Consider the following 7,180-nt stretch of genomic DNA (forward strand, 5'->3'; position numbering starts at 1 on the left):
CCTTTATGTCGAGAGAGTCATGATACTACATTTAGAGGTAGACGGGATGGAAACACAGTGCGCAGTGTCACAGATGACACTCTTTTCTACATAGAGCCCGGTTGAGCCTGACTTCATGTCCATTGATCTCATGGATGATGAAGGTTTTTCCAGGGATCCGTCTGGCTGGGGACGTCAAACTTAGCGCTTTATGGGAGGCAACCCATATCTTGTATATTATTAGATTTGCTTAGAATTTGTAGATTTTATTTTGTTTTTCCTTTTTCATTTGATTCATGAGTTTCATGTATGTCATATATACATTGCATTCATTACATTCATAGAATGTGCATTTTTAATTCATGTCAGGTTATTCTACTCTTTTCCCTCATTTATTTCCTCTCATGTGCATTCACTTAGTTTCATATAAGCATGGGGGAGTGCCACTGAGACAGTGTCATTCAAGCATGGGGGAGGGTGTAGTTTGTGCACCTTGATATTTTTGTTCACGTTCTTGCACATGTTTACACATCTCTCATGAAAAGTAGGTTTTTAAAGAAAGAGTTTGAACTTATATGAATGTTATTTCAAATCTGATGTTTTTAGAGGATTTTTTAAGCTCCACAAAAAAAATTTCTGACATAGATCTAAAAATTATGGTTGTTTATGCGGATTTCGAAGAAATGATGATAGATACATGTTAGAGTTTATTTTGAATTGCAAATATGAATATGCACAGTTGTATTATTGAAAAACTAAGTAAATGAACAAAAGCGTAAAAAAGAGCTCAAGAGAGAAAAAAGAAGAAGCATGTGTTAGGTTGTTTGGATAATTCCACAATCCTTAGTAGATGGAACTTAGATGTAAGTTGAAACTTTTAATTCCATTTCGAAAAGGAGAGTGGAAAACTTTGTGATCCTAAGTAGCTGAGAACAGATACAAGTTGAAATGTTTGACTCTCACGTTATAAAGGTGAATGAAGGAAGTCACTTTTATGTCGTAGTTGATATCTTTTGGTATGCATTGAAAAAGTATAGAACATATTGACATTGCACAAGGCATAAAAGCAGACCACACGCAAGCTATAAGAGAAGAATAAGTGAGCAAAAAGAAAAAGCATGAAAAATGAAAAAATGAAGAAAATAGCTTAAAAAGAAAGAAAAGTTTAGTGCTTAGAAGTGTGATTGAGAAAACCTGTGCAGAAAACATATAAGTGAGGATAAGTAAATAATAATATGTTTTTATTGGATTTTCTAAGAATTACACATAAATAATTGTGATGTTTAGAAAAGTGAAAGAAATTCTTTTTCTGTGGTGGTATATAAAAGACTCTAATTATGTTTTGATTTTTTTGTAACACGAAATATTTGTGAAAACAAAGTCTTTAATTACCTACTGCTTATGAAGATGTGTAATATTATGCATACATGACAGAGATGTTTGTGGGTAGCATCAGTGCAAACCCTCACGAGACCTTACTCGTCCACTGGGGTAACCCAGGGGTTGAAAGGGCTTGTTGCATGAGCTAAATGCAACCGTGATTCCTACGAAAGTGAGTTAGGTGATAGTTTTCATTTCATGCATTTTTCTAATTTGCTCGAGGACTAGCAAAACATAAGCTTGGGGGTATTTGATCATGCATATATTTCAAGGAGAATTAACATTAAAATATGCATGATTTTATGAGAAAAATGTTTTAAAAACCCAAGTTTATGCTAGTTTTCGTTAAATGAGCTAAAATGATTTCAAAACAGAAAATGTATGAAAAATAGCTTTATTTGTATATTTTAGTACATATTTTGATGTTTGATATTAACATAGTAGTTTTAGTTTTAGTTTTCAATAAAAATAATAATAAAAAATAAAAATAAAATAAAAATTAGAGTTAAAAATAGAGTTAGATATATTTTGAAATGAGGTTAGTGTAAATATTTTTTTAAATAATCTTTAGATTAGAGAAGTTTAGTTAGTTTGAGGTTTTTAGTAAATAAAAAAAAACTCTTTTAAATAGTTTGTTTTTTTTAAAACAAACCATTACACGGTTTGTGATTTTTGAAAAACTGAAAAACTGAAAAAAATATAATAACAAACCGGTTTAACCGGTTTGGGTTTTTTAAAACCAAGAAAAAATATTGAAAACAAACCGGTGAACCGGTTTGAATTCTGTTAAAAATCCAAAAACAGAAAAATCAAGGGCGTCTCCCCCATTCTCGACTGAAGCCTTCTCCTTTCCCCTCTTCCCTCTTTTCTCACCATCCTCCACCATCGCCGGTGGTTTCTTACCTCCTTCTTCCCCTTCTCCCTCTTGCTCTGTTCAATCCAGCCGGCGGTGGTGGTAGCTCTTTAGTCCGGCGACGGCGTGGTGGTGGAGGCAGACATTCTTTCCTAACCCCTCTGGTAAGTTCCGATTCTTCTTTATCTTTTTCTTCTTCTTCTTCTTCTTCTTCTTCTTCTTCTTCTTCTTCTTCTGCTTCTTCTTCTTCTTATTCTACATCTTCATTTTCTTTCTTTTTGAAATTTTGTTGTGTGGAAAACGAAAATGAAAAAAAGACGTTCCTGGTTTTTTTCTTCTGTTCATCGGCCGATCTTTTAGTTTACAGTGATTTTTTTTAGATTTTGTTGATTGATTCATTAATTGTTTGATGCATTCTTCCCTAATTTCTTGTTGCTTTCATTTATTGTTGCTTTCATTGCATATGGTTTCATGTTTTCAATTCAGCCATTGTTTGATTTTTTTGTTGATTAATGTTTTAATTTCCTGTTATGTTTTTTTTTTTTTTTCTGAATTCCTGTTTTCATCATCATAATCTCCTATTAACATTTCCTGTTTGTTATACGTTTCAATTCTTGGTAGCTAATTTGTATTTTTGTGTTGTCTGTTTTCTTGATGCAGTAAATTCCAGTGTATTTCACAATTTGATTCCTGTTTTTGCTTTTGTTAAATGTTCTTCCTCTGCAATTTTTTTCTGTCATTTCCTGTCAATGTATTTCAGTTTTCCTGTTTTGTTTACAATTTGTTTTTTGTGTTATTTCAATCTTTGAGTTACTGTTTTGTTTTTTTTCAAATTACAGATTTCCTATTTTGTTAAATCGTTTCTAATTCCTGTTGGTTTAATTCCTTTTCTTTTCCTGTTGTTATTTCTTTCATTAAAATTCTGTGTAGTGTTTTGTTTTTCCTTACTGAATATGTGTGTTTCAAGTCTTGCTTTTCAGTTTACAAGTATTCTTGTTTCATATTAATTCTTGTTCTTTATTCATCGTTTCTTGATTTTTATTGTTTTCAATTCTTTAGTTGTGTGTTTTCATTAGTTCATTTTCATCTGTTTTGTTAATTAGGTTAGTAGTTAATTGAATTCTCCGTTTTGTGGGATTTGCTTAATTGTCTTTTATGTTACTCTTTGTTTTAGAATTACTTAGTTAATTACATTAGTTTAATATAGTTTTAATGGTCATTAGATTCTTTTGATGATATAATTCAGTGTTCTTAGCATTTAGCTAGTTTAATATTGTTTTTATTTCTATATCTGGTACTGCTCGTGTTCATTTGATTTATGCAGGATAGCACGGGATTGGAGCGGAAGCGATTACGTGACACGAAGTATGAAGATAGAAGATTTTTACTTTTCAGTTTAGAATTAGGAATTTGATTTTGGGTTTGTAAATATTGCACTTTACGCCCTCTGCGAAGGGTATTCATTTGTTGTAATAGTTAGTTGTTTTTACCCTTTTTGAACATTTTACATTTTAATAAGTTGGCAATAAAGAATAGTTTAGAATTGTGTGTTTGAATACGAAATATTCCCGTTCTTTGAGTTTGACCCGGTCTCATTCACTAGTGAGAACCGGTTTTTATTATTTGATGTCTGGTTTTCACATGTTTTACATATAAAAATATTTTCAAAATTACAACGATTATAAAGAAGACATCAATAAACATTATTTTATAGGAGTCATATGAACAACAGATGATAGAGCGATATGACGATGACTCCACTCAGCATCCATCTTTTTATCCTACAGCATGGGTGACTGCAGCAGGTGAACCCAAAAAGAGTTGTGTGTTTGGGTTTGGGAGTAATATGAACACCTCACCAGTCGTTGCTTCCTTTAGTCATGGCTGAGAGACTTCTTCCGTCAACATCAGCTCCAAGCATCCGACTGATTATTGGGATGATGTACGCCAGATCGTTAATGACATAATGCGTGACTACTTCCATGAAACAATTGCTGACGTTCTCCGAGATGAGTTCAACAATTTTTTGCAGAACAGGGGAGCTTCGTTTGCAGGTATCTCTAAGGTATGAAAGTTTCATGTGATGTATTGCATGTCGTTAGATTTCATATAACTTTGATTGCCTTAACTGAGGTGCATTGCATATAATTTATTTCAGTATATTTTGTTTATCAATACTGACCTTTTATATAATATTTCAGTATAATATTTTTACTGCCTTAGAACACATGTGAGCATGATAGAATCACATATACCATTTTTTTACTGCCTTTGAACACGAATGAGCACGATAGAATCACATATACAATTTTTTTACTGCCTTAGAGCACATATGAGCATGGTAGAATATGAGCATGGTAGAATATGAGCATGGTAGAATCACATATACAGTTTTTTTGATTGCCTTAGAGCACATATGAGCATGATATAATCACATATACAGTTTTTTGCCTGCCTTAGAACACATATAAGCATGATACAATCACATATACAGTTTTTTACTGCCTTAGAACACATATGAGCATGATAGAATCACATATACAGTTTTTTTTATTGCCTTAGAACACATATGAGCATGATATAATCACATATACAGTTTTTTGCCTGCCTTAGAACACATATGAGCATGATAGAATTACATATACAGCTTTTTGACTGCCTTAGAGCACATATGAGCATGATAGAATCACATATATAGTTTTTTTGACAGCCTTAGAACACATATGAGCATGATATAATCACATATACAGTTTTTTGTCTGCCTTAGAACACATATGAGCATGATAGAATAACATATAAGTTTTTTTACTGCCTTAGAGCACATATGAGCATGATAGAATCACATATAAAGTTTTTTTGACTGCCTTAGAACATATATGAGCATGATATAATCACATATACAATTTTTTGTCTGCCTTAGAACACATATGAGCATGATAGAATCATATATACAGTTTTTTTTATTGCCTTAGAACACATATGAGCATGATATAATCACATATACACTTTTTTGCCTGCCTTAGTGTAAACACTCCAAATTTTCACTCACCTCCCCAGCATTTCCACCAAGCATCAACATCCAGCCTCTGAAATCGCTGGAGGGCAAAATGGTCATTTTCTGAGCCGGACCTTGCAAAAGTCCAAATTTCATCTGCAACTCTCGAAATTTCTCTAAATTTAACTCAGATGTTCAAAATTTTATTCCTGACAGGAGACAGACATCTCCAAGTCTTGATTCAAGATTGTATTTCATAAGACATGACATTGCATATCATTGCATGAGCATTTCAAATCACTGCACTGCACAGCATGTCATTTCGAGGTCCAGAACTCTCGATTTCAAAATTTTCAATCCAGATTAGAATTTCAACTCTTTTCAAAATTGATTTCAAAACCCTGGGTCTTCAAAATTATCAATTCTTCCCATTTCACCCCCAGGACTCTGAATTTTAAAATATTTTCTCAGAAAAACCATCTGGATAGTTTTTAATATGGATTTCAGTCACTTCACCTCAGATTTGGCCCTTTTTGACAATTTCAAATATCTTTCTTTTACAAAATCGCCCTACAAGGGCCAACTCTTTCCAAAATTCCTGTTTTGCCCATTAGTCCAATTTTTTATGAAAATTCCAAAAAGAGGTTTTACTGTCTTGTCCTTATGTCAATAAAGAAGCAATGTGGGACCCACATTGAGGTGGTGTCACACAAGCTTTTCTTTTGAAAAATTTGAATTTTGAAAAAAACCCAAAAATATAGGAGCCTTGTCCCCTGGATTGGTGCCACTTGTCATTTCTCTCTCCTCCCATTTACATGCCAAGTGTCAGTGTGGGGCTACCTTCAGAAGCCGCCACATGTCATCCCATTTATCTGCCATGTGTCACCCTATCCATCCTGCGCCATGTGTCATTTCAAAGACTACCAGGAGATGCCAAGTGTCATAGGTTGTCCTGTCTAGAAAAAGTGGAGCTTGTCTCCTCTGAGGTGGCGCCACTTAAAGTGTGTCTCCTGCAGGGGACACGTGTCAACCTCTCCCTCCTTCTAGAAAAGTAGCCTGACACATGTCTCTTCCTACTTTTCTCAGAAAAGTAGGAGACATGTGTCACTCCTAAATTCCTACAGAAAAGGTAGGCTTGTCTCCTCTGAGGTGGCGCCATCTGGAGTGTCTCCTGCAGAGGACACATGGCAAGCTCTCATTTCCTCAGAAAAAGCAAGTGCCATGTGTCATTTTCTGCTTTCTTCAGAAAAGCTAGAATTCAAATATTCAAAAATCCCCATAGGTGGCGAAAATCAAGAACTCCTACCTTTTTCATCCTGTCTGAGATGGCGCCACATGGCTTGGCCCACCTTCTCTCCCCTCTGCCACGTGTCATTCTCTGCTTCTTTCAGAAAAAGTAGAGGACACATGTCTTCTCCCTACTTCTTTCAGAAAAGTAGGAGACACATGTCACTCCTGGCTTTCTTCAGAAAAAGCAAACCATTCAAAATTCAAACAAGGCACTAGGTGGCGAAAATCCTGAGCTCTGATTTTTCCAGATGGCCTGAGGTGGCGCCACATGTCCTTTCCCTCTTTCTCCTCCCTCTTGCCACATGGCATTGTAGGAGCCACCCTGAGGTGGCGCCACATGTCCATCCTCCATTCCTCCAGGGCCAACCTCCATTTGAAATTCGAATTCTCCTCTGAGGTGGCGCCATCTGAAGAACCTCTCCAGCAGGCTGACACTTGGAACCATCCTGGACTGCCACATGTCCAGATCTCCTTTCACCAGAAAAAGCAAAATTCGAATTCCTCTGAGGTGGTGCCCTCTGAGCCCATTGCTCTGTCCTTCTGACATGTGTCAAACACCTTTTGAGGTGGCGCCATTCCAGGACTCCACTTGGCTCCATTTTTATTTTTTATTTTATTTTTAATAAAGGTAGCCCACCATGAGGTGGCGCCACCTGAGGACTCCCTACAAAAAGTGAATTTGA

Source organism: Nuphar pumila, chromosome 6, assembly GCF_984573655.1.
Source record: "Nuphar pumila chromosome 6, dmNupPumi1.hap1.1, whole genome shotgun sequence".
Classification (NCBI taxonomy): Eukaryota; Viridiplantae; Streptophyta; class Magnoliopsida; order Nymphaeales; family Nymphaeaceae; genus Nuphar; species Nuphar pumila.